Raw genomic sequence first — 16133 nt, 5'->3', positions numbered from 1 at the left:
TTATCTTGTCAGCTATTTCTCCGGATCTGCGACGTGTGTTGCAGAGATTTCAGGCTGGTAGGCCTGACTCTTGTCCACCTGACAGATTGTTTGTGCCTGCTAGGTGGACCAGTAGAGTCATTTCCGAGGTTCATTCCTCGGTGTTGGCAGGGCACCCGGGAATTTTTGGCACCAGGGATCTGGTGGCCAGGTCCTTTTGGTGGCCGTCCTTGTCAAGGGATGTGCGGTCTTTTGTGCAGTCCTGTGGGACTTGTGCTCGAGCTAAGCCTTGCTGTTCTCGTGCCAGCGGGTTGCTCTTGCCCTTGCCTGTCCCGAAGAGACCTTGGACACACATCTCTATGGATTTCATTTCTGATCTTCCGGTGTCTCGGGGCATGTCTGTCATCTGGGTGATATGTGATCGTTTCTCCAAGATGGTCCATTTGGTTCCTTTGCCTAAGCTGCCTTCCTCTTCCAATCTGGTTCCTGTGTTCCTCCAGAACGTGGTCCGTTTACACGGCATTCCTGAGAATATTGTGTCGGACAGAGGATCCCAGTTTGTTTCCAGGTTCTGGCGATCCTTTTGTGGTAGGATGGGCATTGATTTGTCGTTTTCGTCCGCTTTTCATCCACAGACTAATGGACAAACGGAGCGAACTGTTGTGAATTGGGTTACTGGGCTCCCCCGGTGGTCACTGGTGGTACTGAACTTGTGTGCTTCATCTCCTCTGTTCACCTGTTTCCATCAGGATGTGGGAGTTTTCTATTTAACCTTGCTCCTCAGTCATTTCTATGCCGGCCAACAATGTTACCAGAAGCCTTTCTGTTGCATGTTCCTGCTCCTAGACTACTATCAGCTAAGTTGGACTTGTAGTCCTAAGTTTGTTTTGCATTTTTGTTCCAGTTCTCTGTGTTTGAATATTTCTGAGGCTGGAAGCTCTTGTGAAGCTGAAATTGCCACTCTTGTGTCATGAGTTGATATTAGAGTCTTAAAGTAATTTCAGGATGGTGTTTTGAAAAGGGTTTTTCAGCTGACTGTGAAGTTCCCTTTTCTGTCTTCCTACTATCTAGTAAGCGGACCTCAATTTGCTAAACCTATCTTCATACTTCGTATGTCAATTTCCTCTAAAATCACCGACAATATATGTGGGGGCTACTGTCTGCCTTTTGGGGAAAATTTCTCTAGAGGTAAGCCAGGTCTGTATTTTCCTCTGCTAGGGTCAGGCAGTCCTCCGGCTGGCGCTGGGCGTCTAGGGATAAAACGTAGGCACGCTACCCGGCCACTGTTAGTTGTGCGGTAGGTTTAGCTCACAGTCAGCTCGAGTTCCCATCTTCCAAGAGCTAGTCCTTTTGTATGCTTTACTACGGTCTCTTGCCATTGAGAACCATGACAGTTTGGCCGGCCAAGGATTAAAATAATTGGCAGAAGAAAGGAGAGAAAAGAAGTCTGCAGAGAATTTTTTTTTTTTTTTTCCCTGAGTTTGCTCATTAGTTGATTTCTTGCATCTCTGCTTACTGCAGCCTTCGTCTCTCTCTCCTTCTAATCCTTGAATGGTTCTGATTTCACCTGATAAAAATGGATCAGCAGAGTTTAGCTACAGGTTTGAATAATCTCGCTATGAAGGTTCAAAGTTTACAGGATTTTGTAATTCATGCTCCTATATCTGAACCTAGAATTCCTTTACCTGAATTTTTCTCCGGGGATAGATCTCGCTTCCAGAATTTCAAACATAATTGTAAATTATTTTTGTCTCTGAGATCTCGCTCCGCTGGAGATCCTGCACAGCAGGTCAGGATTGTAATATCCTTGCTCCGGGGCGACCCTCAGGATTGGGCATTTGCTTTGGCACCAGGGGATCCTGCGTTGCTCAATGTGGATGCGTTTTTCCTGGCATTGGGGTTGCTTTATGAGGAACCTCATTTAGAGATTCAGGCTGAAAAAGCCTTGATGGCCCTGTCTCAGGGGCAAGATGAGGCTGAAATATACTGCCAAAAATTTCGTAAGTGGTCTGTGCTTACTCAGTGGAATGAGTGCGCCCTGGCGGCGAATTTCAGAGAGGGTCTCTCTGATGCCATTAAAGATGTTATGGTGGGGTTCCCTGTGCCTACAGGTCTGAATGAGTCCATGACAATGGCCATTCAGATTGATCGGCGTTTGCGGGAGCGCAAACCTGTGCACCATTTGGCGGTGTCTACTGAGAAGGCGCCAGAGATTATGCAATGTGATAGAATTCTGTCCAGAAGCGAACGACAGAATTTTAGGCGAAAAAATGGGTTATGCTTCTATTGTGGTGATTCAACTCATGTTATATCAGCATGCTCTAAACGTACTAAGAAGGTTGATAAGTCTGTTTCAATTGGTACTTTACAGTCCAAGTTTATTCTATCTGTGACCCTGATTTGCTCTTTATCGTCTATTTCCGCGGACGCCTATGTCGACTCTGGCGCCGCTTTGAGTCTTATGGATTGGTCCTTTGCCAAACGTTGTGGGTTTAATTTAGAGTCTCTGGAAGTTCCTATACCTCTGAAGGGTATTGACTCCACGCCATTGGCTAGTAATAAACCACAATACTGGACACAAGTAACTATGCGTATTAATCCGGATCACCAGGAGATTATTCGCTTCCTTGTGTTGTATAATCTACATGATGTGTTGGTGCTTGGATTGCCATGGCTGCAATCTCATAACCCAGTCCTCGACTGGAAAGCAATGTCTGTGTTAAGCTGGGGATGTCAGGGGACTCATGGGGACGTACCTTTGGTTTCCATTTCGTCATCTATTCCCTCTGAGATTCCGGAATTTTTATCTGATTATCGTGACGTTTTTGAGGAGCCTAAACTTGGTTCACTACCTCCGCACAGAGATTGCGATTGTACTATAGATCTGATTCCGGGCAGTAAGTTTCCAAAGGGTCGTTTATTTAATCTATCTGTGCCTGAACATGCTGCTATGCGGGAATATATTAAGGAGTCCTTGGAAAAGGGACATATTCGTCCTTCGTCATCTCCCTTAGGAGCCGGTTTTTTCTTTGTATCTAAAAAAGATGGCTCTTTGAGGCCGTGTATTGATTATCGGCTTTTGAATAAAATCACGGTTAAATATCAGTATCCTTTGCCACTGCTTACTGATTTGTTTGCTCGAATAAAGGGGGCCAAGTGGTTCTCTAAGATTGATCTTCGTGGGGCGTATAATTTAGTGCGAATTAAGCAGGGGGATGAGTGGAAAACCGCATTTAATACGCCTGAGGGCCATTTTGAGTATTTAGTAATGCCTTTTGGTCTTTCAAATGCCCCTTCAGTCTTTCAGTCTTTTATGCATGACATTTTCCGTGAATATTTGGATAAATTTATGATTGTGTATCTGGATGATATTTTGATTTTTTCGGATGACTGGGACTCTCATGTCCAACAGGTCAGGAGGGTTTTTCAGGTTTTGCGCTCTAATTCCTTGTGTGTAAAGGGTTCTAAGTGTGTTTTTGGGGTTCAAAAGATTTCGTTTTTGGGGTACATTTTTTCCCCCTCTTCCATTGAGATGGACCCTGTCAAGGTTCAGGCTATTTGTGATTGGACGCAACCCTCTTCTCTTAAGAGCCTTCAGAAGTTTTTGGGCTTTGCTAATTTTTATCGTCGATTTATAACTGGTTTTTCTGATGTTGCTAAGCCGTTGACTGATTTGACTAAGAAGGGTGCTGATGTTGCTGATTGGTCCCCTGCTGCTGTGGAGGCCTTTCGGGAGCTTAAGCGCCGCTTTTCTTCCGCCCCTGTATTGCGTCAGCCTGATGTTACTCTTCCTTTTCAGGTTGAGGTCGACGCTTCAGAAATCGGAGCTGGGGCGGTTTTGTCGCAGAAAAGTTCCGACTGCTCCGTGATGAGACCTTGCGCGTTCTTTTCTCGTAAATTTTCGCCCGCTGAGCGAAATTATGATATTGGTAATCGGGAGCTCTTGGCTATGAAGTGGGCTTTTGAGGAGTGGCGTCATTGGCTTGAGGGGGCTAGACATCAGGTGGTGGTATTGACCGACCACAAGAATTTGATTTATCTTGAGTCTGCCAGGCGCCTGAATCCTAGACAGGCGCGCTGGTCGTTATTTTTCTCTCGGTTTAATTTTGTGGTTTCTTACCTACCGGGTTCTAAAAATGTGAAGGCGGATGCCCTTTCTAGGAGTTTTGAGCCTGATTCCCCTGGTAATTCTGAACCTACAGGTATCCTTAAGGATGGGGTGATATTATCTGCTGTTTCCCCAGACTTGCGACGGGTCTTGCAGGAGTTTCAGGCGGATAGACCTGATCGTTGCCCGCCTGGTAGACTGTTTGTTCCGGATGATTGGACCAGTAGAGTCATCTCGGAGGTCCATTCTTCTGCGTTAGCTGGTCATCCTGGAATCTTTGGTACCAGGGATTTGGTGGCTAGGTCCTTCTGGTGGCCTTCCCTGTCGCGAGATGTGCGAGGTTTTGTGCAGTCTTGTGATGTTTGTGCTCGGGCCAAGCCTTGTTGTTCTCGGGCTAGTGGATTGTTGTTATCTTTGCCTATTCCGAAGAGGCCTTGGACTCACATCTCCATGGATTTTATTTCTGATCTCCCTGTTTCTCAGAAGATGTCTGTCATCTGGGTGGTGTGTGACCGTTTCTCTAAGATGGTCCATTTGGTCCCCTTGCCTAAATTGCCTTCCTCATCCGAGCTGGTTCCTCTGTTTTTTCAAAATGTGGTTCGCTTGCATGGTATTCCGGAGAATATCGTTTCTGACAGGGGAACTCAATTCGTGTCTAGATTTTGGCGAACATTCTGTGCTAGGATGGGCATTGATTTGTCTTTTTCGTCTGCTTTCCATCCTCAGACTAATGGCCAGACCGAGCGAACTAATCAGACCTTGGAGACTTATTTGAGGTGTTTTGTGTCTGCGGATCAGGATGATTGGGTTGCCTTTTTGCCCTTGGCGGAGTTTGCCCTCAATAATCGGGCTAGTTCTGCCACCTTGGTTTCTCCTTTCTTCTGTAATTCGGGGTTTCATCCTCGTTTCTCTTCCGGTCAGGTGGAGTCTTCGGATTGTCCTGGAGTGGATGCTGTGGTGGAGAGGTTGCATCAGATTTGGGGGCATGTGGTGGACAATTTGAAGTTGTCCCAGGAGAAGACTCAGCAGTTTGCCAACCGCCGTCGTCGTGTTGGTCCTCGTCTTTGTGTTGGGGACTTGGTGCGGTTGTCTTCTCGTTTTGTCCCTATGAAGGTTTCTTCTCCTAAGTTTAAGCCTCGGTTCATCGGCCCGTACAAGATATTGGAGATTCTTAACCCTGTGTCCTTTCGTTTGGACCTCCCTGCATCTTTTTCTATTCATAATGTCTTCCATCGGTCATTGTTGCGCAGGTATGAGGTACCGGTTGTGCCTTCCGTTGAGCCTCCTGCTCCGGTGTTGGTTGAGGGTGAGTTGGAGTACGTTGTCGAGAAGATCTTGGACTCCCGTGTTTCCAGACGGAGACTTCAGTATCTGGTCAAGTGGAAGGGCTACGGTCAGGAGGATAATTCTTGGGTGACAGCCTCTGATGTTCATGCCTCCGATTTGGTCCGTGCCTTTCATAGGGCTCATCCTGATCGCCCTGGTGGTTCTGGTGAGGGTTCGGTGCCCCCTCCTTGAGGGGGGGGTACTGTTGTGAATTGGGTTTCTGGGCTCCCCCGGTGGTCACTGGTGGTACTGAACTTGTGTGCTTCATCTCCTCTGTTCACCTGTTTCCATCAGGATGTGGGAGTTTTCTATTTAACCTTGCTCCTCAGTCATTTCTATGCCGGCCAACAATGTTACCAGAAGCCTTTCTGTTGCATGTTCCTGCTCCTAGACTACTATCAGCTAAGTTGGACTTGTAGTCCTAAGTTTGTTTTGCATTTTTGTTCCAGTTCTCTGTGTTTGAATATTTCTGAGGCTGGAAGCTCTTGTGAAGCTGAAATTGCCACTCTTGTGTCATGAGTTGATATTAGAGTCTTAAAGTAATTTCAGGATGGTGTTTTGAAAAGGGTTTTTCAGCTGACTGTGAAGTTCCCTTTTCTGTCTTCCTACTATCTAGTAAGCGGACCTCAATTTGCTAAACCTATCTTCATACTTCGTATGTCAATTTCCTCTAAAATCACCGACAATATATGTGGGGGCTACTGTCTGCCTTTTGGGGAAAATTTCTCTAGAGGTAAGCCAGGTCTGTATTTTCCTCTGCTAGGGTCAGGCAGTCCTCCGGCTGGCGCTGGGCGTCTAGGGATAAAACGTAGGCACGCTACCCGGCCACTGTTAGTTGTGCGGTAGGTTTAGCTCACAGTCAGCTCGAGTTCCCATCTTCCAAGAGCTAGTCCTTTTGTATGCTTTACTACGGTCTCTTGCCATTGAGAACCATGACAGCGAACTAATCAGACTCTGGAGGCTTATTTGAGGTGTTTTGTCTCTTCTGATCAGGATGATTGGGTGACCTTCTTGCCGTTGGCTGAATTTGCCCTTAATAATCGGGCTAGTTCCGCCACCTTGGTTTCGCCATTTTTCTGCAACTCTGGTTTCCATCCTCGTTTTTCCTCGGGACATGTGGAGCCTTCTGACTGTCCTGGGGTGGATTCTGTGGTAGATAGGTTGCAGCAGATCTGGAATCATGTGGTGGACAACTTGAAGTTGTCACAGGAGAAGGCTCAGCGTTTTGCCAACCGCCGTCGCGGTGTGGGTCCCCGACTTCGTGTTGGGGATTTGGTATGGCTGTCTTCTCGATTTGTTCCTATGAAGGTCTCCTCTCCCAAATTTAAGCCTCGCTTCATTGGTCCGTATAAGATATTGGAAATCCTTAATCCTGTGTCCTTTCGCCTGGATCTTCCGGTGTCGTTTGCCATTCACAACGTATTTCATAGGTCCTTGTTGCGGCGGTACGTTGTGCCTGTGGTTCCTTCTGCTGAGCCTCCTGCTCCGGTGTTGGTTGAGGGCGAGTTGGAGTACGTGGTGGAGAAGATCTTAGATTCTCGTCTCTCCAGGCGGAGGCTTCAGTACCTGGTCAAGTGGAAGGGCTATGGTCAGGAGGATAATTCCTGGGTGGTCGCCTCTGATGTGCATGCGGCCGATTTAGTTCGGGCCTTTCACGCCGCTCATCCTGATCGCCCTGGTGGTCTTGGTGAGGGTTCGGTGACCCCTCACTAAGGGGGGGGTACTGTTGTGAATTTGCTTTTTGGCTCCCTCTAGTGGTTACTAGTGATTTGACTCTGGGTATGTCAGTCATCCCTTGTATGCTCACCTGGGCCGTTAGTTCAGGGGTGTTGCTATATAAGCTCCCTGGACCTTCAGTTCAATGCCTGGCAACGTTGTAATCAGAGCTAATCTGTTGTGCTCTTGTCTACTGATCCTGGTTCCTGCTAGATTAAGCTAAGTCTGCTTTCTTGCTTTTTGCTATTTGTTTTTTGTTTGCATTTTTGTCCAGCTTGTACTTAATCTGTATCCTGTCCTTGCTGGAAGCTCTAGGGAGCTGGTGTTCTCCCCCCGGGCCGTTAGACGGTTCGGGGGTTCTTGAATTTCCAGCGTGGATGTTTGATAGGGTTTTTGTTGACCATATAAGTTATCTTACTACATTCTGCTATTAGTAAGCGGGCCTCTCTTTGCTAAACCTAGTTCATTTCTATGTTTGTCATTTCCTCTTACCTCACCGTTATTATTTGTGGGGGGCTTGTATCCTACTTTTGGGGTCCTTTCTCTGGAGGCAAGAGAGGTCTTTGTTTTCCTCTTCTAGGGGTAGTTAGTTCTCCGGCTGGCGCGAGACATCTAGCGACCAACGTAGGCATGTTCCCCGGCTACTTCTAGTGTTGGCGTTAGGAGTAGATATATGGTCAACCCAGTTACCACTGCCCTATGAGCTGGATTTTTGTACTTCGCAGACTTACCTATTTCTCTGAGACCCTCGCCATTGGGGTCATAACATTCTACCTATTAAAGGGATCCTCCCCGCTTCCAGGCATGGTATCACCGTCCCCGAAAGGAAGGCATCACCACTGTAATAACCGGCTCCCTGGGGTGTTGCACACTGTTAGTGCCATAATCTGGAAGTGGAAAGAACATTATTTCACCACAAACCGCACATGACCAGGTGCTCCAGCAAGATTTCAGACAGAGAAGTGAAAAGAATTATAAGAGATGTTAAAGAGCCATGGACAACCTATGGAGAGCAACAGAAAGTCCTGGAATCAGCAAGTCTGATTGTTTCAAAGAAAACAGTAACGCAGTCAGCCTCTTTCTGTATGCACACTCACCACACAACCTCTATGGCCTGTATGCACGCTCACCACGCAACCTCTATGACCTGCATGCATGCTCACCACGCAACCTCTATGGCCTGTATGCACGCTCACCACGCTACCTCTATGACCTGCATGCATGCTCACCACGCAACCTCTATGGCCTGTATGCACGCTCACCACGCTACCTCTATGACCTGCATGCATGCTCACCACGCAACCTCTATGGCCTGTATGCACGCTCACCACGCAACCTCTATGACCTGCATGCATGCTCACCACGCAACCTCTATGGCCTGTATGCACGCTCACCACGCTACCTCTATGGTCTGTATGCAACTCACCGCGCAACTTTCATGGCCTGTTTGCACTTGCACCATGCAACCTCTATGGCCTGTATGCACACTCACCACGCAACCTTTATGGCCTGTATGCACACTCACCACGCAATTTATATGGCCTGTATGCACGCTCACCATGCAACCTCTATGGCCTGTATGCACACTCACCGCGCAACCTCTATGGCCTGTATGCACGTTCACCACATAACCTCTATGGCCTGTATGCGCACTCACCATGCAACTTTCTTGGCCTGTCTGCTCTTACACCATGCAACCTCTATGGTAAGTATGCACGCTCACCATGCAACCTCTATGTCCTGTATGCACACTCACCATGCAACCTCTATGGCCTGTATGCACGCTCACCACGCAACCTCTATGGCCTGTATGCACGCTCACCACACAACCTCTATGGCCTGTATGCGCACTCACCATGCAACTTTCTTGGCCTGTTTGAACTTACACCATGCAACCTCTATGGTAAGTGTGCACGCTCACCATGCAACCTCTATGTCCTGTATGCACACTCACCATGCAACCTCTATGGCCTGTATGCACGCTCACCATGCAACCTCTATGGCCTGTATGCACGCTCACCACACAACCTCTATGGTAAGTATGCACGCTCACCATGCAACCTCTATGGCCTGTATAGAAGCTCACCACGCAACATCTATGGCCTGTATGCACGCTCACCACGCAACTTCCATTGCCTTTTTGCACGCTCACCATGCAACCTCTATGGCCAGTATGCACGCTCACCACGCAAGACTCAATTGCTAAATTAAAAGCATATTCAAGCGCGTTTACAGTTTGCTCAACAACATTTGAACAAGCCTGTGAGATACTGGGAGAATATAGTCTGGTCAGATGAGACCAAAATTGAACTCTTTGGATGCCATAATATACACCATGTTTGGAGGCCAAAAGGCATTGCATATCTCCCCAAAACTCCATAACAACAGTGAAGTTTGGAGGTGGGAACATCATGGTGCGGGCCTGTTTTCATTCTTGGAAAAAATCTGCCATCTACCAGGATGATGAAGATGAAATGAGGGTGGACATTTCAGAAAGACAACGATCCCAAAAACACAGAGAAGGAAACTCTCAATTGGTTTCAGAGAAGACAATAAAGCTTCTAGAATGGCCGAGCCGATCACCGGACCTGAATCTAATAGAAAATGTATGGAAGGAACTAAAGCTCAGAGTTTATAGAAGGAGCCTATAGGTCTTTCAGGATTTGAAGAATGTGTGGAAGAATGGGCCAAAATCACACCTGAGCAATGCCTGCAACTAGTTTCTCCATACAGGAGGCCTCTTGAAGCTTCATCACCAACAAAGTTTTATGTACAAAATATTAACTATCGTAAGTTTCAGTAAATGCGTTCAATACTTTTTCACTGTGTCATTTCTCAATATTACATATAATTTTTGGTCATCTATGATCTGATTTCTTTGCCTGTCTGGATTGGATGGGCTGTTACTGACATCTGGTTAGAATTTCATGTCAATTGCACCTTTAGAAATATATTTACTTAAAAAATTGGTGATGAGTTTACTACTTATTCCACAGAGGTATTAATTTGGCACAATACATCTCAGATTGAGACTTGAAATTCAATCTCACATTAAAGGGAACCTGTCACCCCGTTTTTTCGGTATGAGATAAAAATACCGTTAAATAGGGCCTGAGCTGAGCATTACAATAGTGTAGTTTGTGTACCCTAATTCCCCACCTATGCTGCCGAAATACGTTACCGAAGTAGTAGTTTTCGCCTGTCAATCAGGCTGGTCAGGTCAGATGGGTGTGGTGTCCTCCCCCAGATCTTGCGTAGTTTTCCGTTGGTGGCGTAGTGGTGTGCGCATGTCCAAGTCCCGAATCCTCTGCCAGGGGTGTAAAAAAAACAGCGATGTCCGTTATTCCATTGGTGGTCGGTGGGCGCGGCCATCTTGCTTTGGCCGCAGAAGCGGCGCTCTACTGACCGCGGCTTCAGGAAAATGGCCGCGGGCATCCGCGCGTGCGCAGATGGCTATCGCGGCGGCCATTTTCGTGAAGCTGAGATGCGAATTCTGCTTCACGAAAATGGCCGCCGCGATAGCCATCTGCGCACGCGCGGATGCCCGCGGCCATTTTCCTGAAGCCGCGGTCAGTAGAGCGCCGCTTCTGCGGCCAAAGCAAGATGGCCGCGCCCACCGACCACCAATGGAATAACGGACATCGCTGTTGTTTTTACACCCCTGGCAGAGGATTCGGGACTTGGACATGCGCACACCACTACGCCACCAACGGAAAACTAAGCAAGATCTGGGGGAGGACACCACACCCATCTGACCTGACCAGCCTGATTGACAGGCGAAAACTACTACTTCGGTAACGTATTTCGGCAGCACAGGTGGGGAATCGGGGTCCACAAACTACACTATTGTAATGCTCAGCTCAGGCCCTATTTAACGGTATTTTTATCTCATACCGAAAAAACGGGGTGACAGGTTCCCTTTAAAGGAAATCTGTTCCCCCCGAGATGCTTTTAAATATAATGAATTAATTAATTTTTGTGTTTTTCTTGTGCTTTTTTTTGTTCCTTCATTCTTTATTTTATTGCTCATCCACGTAGTTTTATACCATGAGATTTTTTTTCCATCCAATTAGCTTCATTCACCGTGGATTTAGGATTGATGAGAAAGATTTCCTATCAGGTCTTGAGGAAGAACACTGTTTGCATTTGAAACGCGTCGCCATGTTGTTTCCTGCTCCCTGCAATGTGCTATGAAACTTTTGGAATTTTTAATTATTTCTCATAAAGAATATTTATATTTTTATGGATTGTTGAGAGAAGCTGGAATTCTCTCTTTTTGCTCTTAAAATAGTTTTACCGGTCTGCCTCATAGCTGCAGTCTAGAAGTTGAGAAATTAAGTTTAAATCTTTTATGTTAATGATTTCTTCCAGGCTTCGAGCCGTGCGATCCCTGAAAGAAATCCTTGCCTCTTGTTTTCAAGGAGGAGTTTTCTCTCAGTTGGAGGACTAGTCATATAAGGAGGGGTTTTCTCTTGGAGGACTAGTCATGTAAGGAGGGGTTTTCTCTTGGAGGACTAGTCATGTAAGGTGGGTTTTCTCTTGGAGGACTAGTCATGTAAGGTGGGTTTTTTTTCTTAGTTGGAGAGCTAGTCATATAAGGAGGGGTTTTCTCTTGGAGGATTAGTGATATAAGGAGGGGTTTTCTCTTAGTTGAAGGACTAGTCATATAAGAAGGAGTTTTCTCTTAGTTGGAGGACTAGTCATATAAGGAGGGGGTTTCTCTTGGAGGACTAGTCATATAAGGAGGAGTTTTCTCTTAGTTGGAGGACTAGTCATATAAGGAGGGGGTTTCTCTTGGAGGGCTAGTCATATAAGGAGTAGTTTTCTCTTAGTTGGAGGACTAGTCATATAAGGAGGGGTTTTCTCTTGGAGGACTAGTCATGTAAGGAGGAGGTTTCTCTAAAGGTACCTTCACACGAAACGACTCTACAACGAGAACGACAACGATCTGATCGCTGCAGCGTCGCTGTTTACATCGCTGTAGAGATGTCAAACACAGCAGCTCCAGAACGACGCAGGAGCGATCCTGTGACGTAGCGGTGACGCACTTATCGTTCTCACAGGTCGTTAGCTCCATGTTTAACATTGCTGGCATCGTTGCTTTTGCTGTCAAACACGACGATACACGCCGATCTGACGACCAAATAAAGTTCTGGACTTCTAGCTCCGACCAGCGATATCACAGCAGGATCCAGATCGCTGCTGCGTGTCAAACTCAACGATATCGCTATCCAGGACGCTGCAACGTCACGGATCGTTGTCGTTCTCGTTGTAAAGTCGTTTCGTGTGAAGGTACCTTTAGTTGGAGGACTAGTCATATAAGGAGGGGTTTTCTCTTAGTTGGAGGGCTAGTCATATAAGGAGGGGTTTTCTCTTGGAGGACTAGTCATATAAGGAGGGGTTTATTCTTGGAGGACTAGTCATATAAGGAGGGGTTTTCTATTGGAAGACTAGTCATATAAGGAGGGGTTTTCTCTTAGATGGAGGACTAGTCATGTAAGGAGGGGTTTTCTCTTGGAGTACTAGTCATATAAGGAGAGGTTTTCTCTTAGTTGGAGGACTAGTCATATAAGGAGGAGTTTTCTCTTAGTTGGAGGGCTAGTCATATCAGGAGGGTTTTTCTCTTAGTTGGAGGATTAGTCATGTAAGGTGAGGTTTTCTCTTGGAGGATTAGTCATATAAGGAGGGGTTTTCTCTTAGTTGGAGGACTAGTCATATAAGGAGGGGTTTTCTTTTAGTTGGAGGACTAGTCATGTAAGGTGGAATTTTCTCTTAGTTGGAGGACTAGTGATATAAGGAGGAGTTTTCTCTTAGTTGGAGGACTAGTGATATAAGGAGGAGTTTTCTCTTAGTTGGAGGACTAGTGATATAAGGAGGAGTTTTCTCTTAGTTGGAGGACTAGTCATATAAGGAGGAGTTTTCGCTTAGTTGGAGGACTAGTCATATAAGGAGGAGTTTTCTCTTAGTTTGAGGACTAGTCATATAAGGAGTTTTCTCTTAGTTGGAGGACTAGTCATATAAGGAGGAGTTTTCTCTTAGTTGGAGGGCTAGTCATATCAGGAGGGTTTTTCTCTTAGTTGGAGGACTAGTCATGTAAGGTGAGGTTTTCTCTTGGAGGATTAGTGATATAAGGAGGGGTTTTCTCTTAGTTGGAGGACTAGTCATATAAGGAGGAGTTTTCTCTTAGTTGGAGGACTAGTCATATAAGGAGGAGTTTTCTCTTAGTTGGAGGGCTAGTCATATAAGGAGGAATTTTCTCTTAGTTGGAGGACTAGTGATATAAGGAGGAGTTTTCTCTTAGTTGGAGGACTAGTCATATAAGGAGGAGTTTTCTCTTAGTTGGAGGACTAGTCATATAAGGAGGAGTTTTCTCTTTTAGGACTAGTCATATAAGGAGGAGTTTTCTCTTTTAGGACTAGTCATATAAGGAGGAGTTTTCTCTTTTAGGACTAGTCATATAAGGAGGGGGTTTTCTCTTAGTTGGATTTGTGATTATTGTTCTGCTGTAATGTTTATTGTCTGTACAAATCCCCTCTACAATTGTAAAGCGCTGCGGAATATGTTGAAGCTATATAAATAAAATTATTATTATGATTAGTTGGAGGACTACTCCTATAAGGAGGAGTTTTCTCTTAGTTGGAGGACTAGTCATATAAGGAGGAGTTTTCTCTTTTAGGACTAGTCATGTAAGGAGGAGTTTTCGCTTAGTTGGAGGACTAGTCATTTAAAGGGAACATGTCACCCCCAAAATGGAAGATGAGCTAAGCCCACCGGCATCAGGGGCTTATCTACAGCATTCTGTAATGCTGTAGATAAGCCCCCGATGTAACCTGAAAGATGAGAAAAAGAGGTTAGATTATACTCACCCCGGGGCGTTCCCGCTACGGTCCGGTCCGATGGGTGTCACATTGCGGTCCGGGGCCTCCCATCTTCATAGGATGACGTCCTCTTCTTGTCTTCACGCTGTGGCTCCGGCGCAGGCGTACTTTGTCTGTCCTGTTGAGCCCTCAGAGAGGCCCAGCGCCTGCGCACTGCAGTACTTTGCTCTGCCCTCAACAGGGCAGACAAAGTATGCCTGCGCCGGAGCCACATTGTGAAGCCAAGAAGAGGACGTCATCGTAAGAAGATGGGAGGCCCTGGACTGGATGCCCATCGGACCCGAACCACAGCGGGACCGCCCCTGGGTGAGTATATTCTAACCTCTTTTTCTCATCTTTCAGGCTACATTGGGGGGCTTATCTACAGCATTACAGAATGCTGTAGATAAGCCCCTGATGCCGGTATGCTTAGCTCATCTTCGATTTTGGGGTGACAGGTTCCCTTTAAGGAGGAGATTTCTCTTAGTTGGAGGACTAGTCATTTTAGGCTTCTTTCAGACTTCCGTCGGTATGCGTCCGTCACTAAGCGTCGTCGCGACGTACCGACGGACGTTGGAGTTTTTTAGCACAACGTGGGCAGCAGACCCAGTGTTTCAACGCGTCCGCTGCCCATTGTGAAGTCCCAGGGAGGAGGGGGTGGAGTTCCGGCTGGGCATGCGCAGTAAAAAATGCAGGACATGACGTACGAAAAAACCTTCCCTTGAACGTTTTTTCGCTATGACGACCCGCCAAATACCGAAGCATCCTGTGCACGACGTATGGAATGTGTGTCCATACGTCGCGATGCGTCGGTAATACAAGTCTATGTGAAAAAAACGCATCCTGCGGGCAACTTTGCAGGATGCGTATTTTTCACAGAACAACGCATTGCGACGTGTTCACAAAAACGTAAGTGTGAAAGTAACCTAAGGAGGGGTTTTCTCTTGGAGGACTAGTTACATAAGGAGGAGTTTCCAAGGTATTAATGATCTAAAAAATGACCCAGATCTCAAAGAACACATATTCTTTCTAGCAGCACTGTTCTGCTTTTGCAAACAATACAAGGATATGTAAAGCCTCTACGCTTGTTATAACACAGTTACCTGAGTCTACTGATTGTGGTGGAGCTAGCTGAGTGCACCATTTATCCTCTCAATGTGCACCTTGTTATGAGTTGTTATCCAAAGTTACAGTGCTTTGCGAAAGTATTCGGCTCCCTGGCACTTTTAAACCTTTTCCCACATATCATGCTTCAAATATAAAGATACCAAATGTAAATTTTTGGTGAAGAATCAACAACAAGTGGAACACATTTGTGAACTTGAATGAAATTTATTGGTTATTTTAAATTTTTGTGGAAAATCAAAAACTGAAAAGTGGGGCATGCAATATTATTCGGCCCCTTTAATTTCAGTGCAGCAAACTCACTCCAGAAGTTCATTGGGGATCTCTGAATGATCCAATGTTGTCCTAAATGCCTAATGATGATAAATATAATCCACCTGTGTGTAATCAAGTCTTCGTATAAATGCACCTACTCTGTGATAGTCTCAGGGTTCTGTCTGAAGCACAAAGAGCATCATGAAGACCAAGGAACACAACAGGCAGGTCCGTGATACTGTTGTGGAGAAGTTTAAAGCTGGATTTGGATACAAAATGATTTCCAAAACTTTAAACATCCCAAGGAGCACTGTGCAAGCGACCATATTGAAATGGAAGGCATATCATACCACTGCAAATCTACCAAGACCCGTCCGTCCCTCTAAACTTTCATCTCAAAGAAGGAGAAGACTGATCAGAGATGCAGCCAAGAGGCCCATGATCACTCTGGATGAACTGTGGAGATCTACAGCTGAGGTGGGACAGTCTGTCCATAGGACAACAATCAGTCGTACACTGCACAAATCTGGCCTTTATGGAAGAGTGGCAAGAAGAAAGCCATTTCTCAAAGATATCCATAAAAAGTGTCGTTTAAAGTGTGCAACAAGCCACCTGGGAGACACACCAAACATGTTGAAGACGGTGCTCTGGTCAGTTGAAACCAGTCGAACATTTGGCAACAATGCCAAACGATATGTTTGCGTAAAGGCAAAACAGCTCATCACCCTGAACACACCATCCCCACTGTCAAACATGGTGGTGGCAGC

Source organism: Ranitomeya variabilis, chromosome 4 (genome assembly GCF_051348905.1).
Source record: "Ranitomeya variabilis isolate aRanVar5 chromosome 4, aRanVar5.hap1, whole genome shotgun sequence".
Lineage (NCBI taxonomy): Eukaryota > Metazoa > Chordata > Amphibia > Anura > Dendrobatidae > Ranitomeya > Ranitomeya variabilis.
This window is presented reverse-complemented; position numbering follows the sequence as displayed.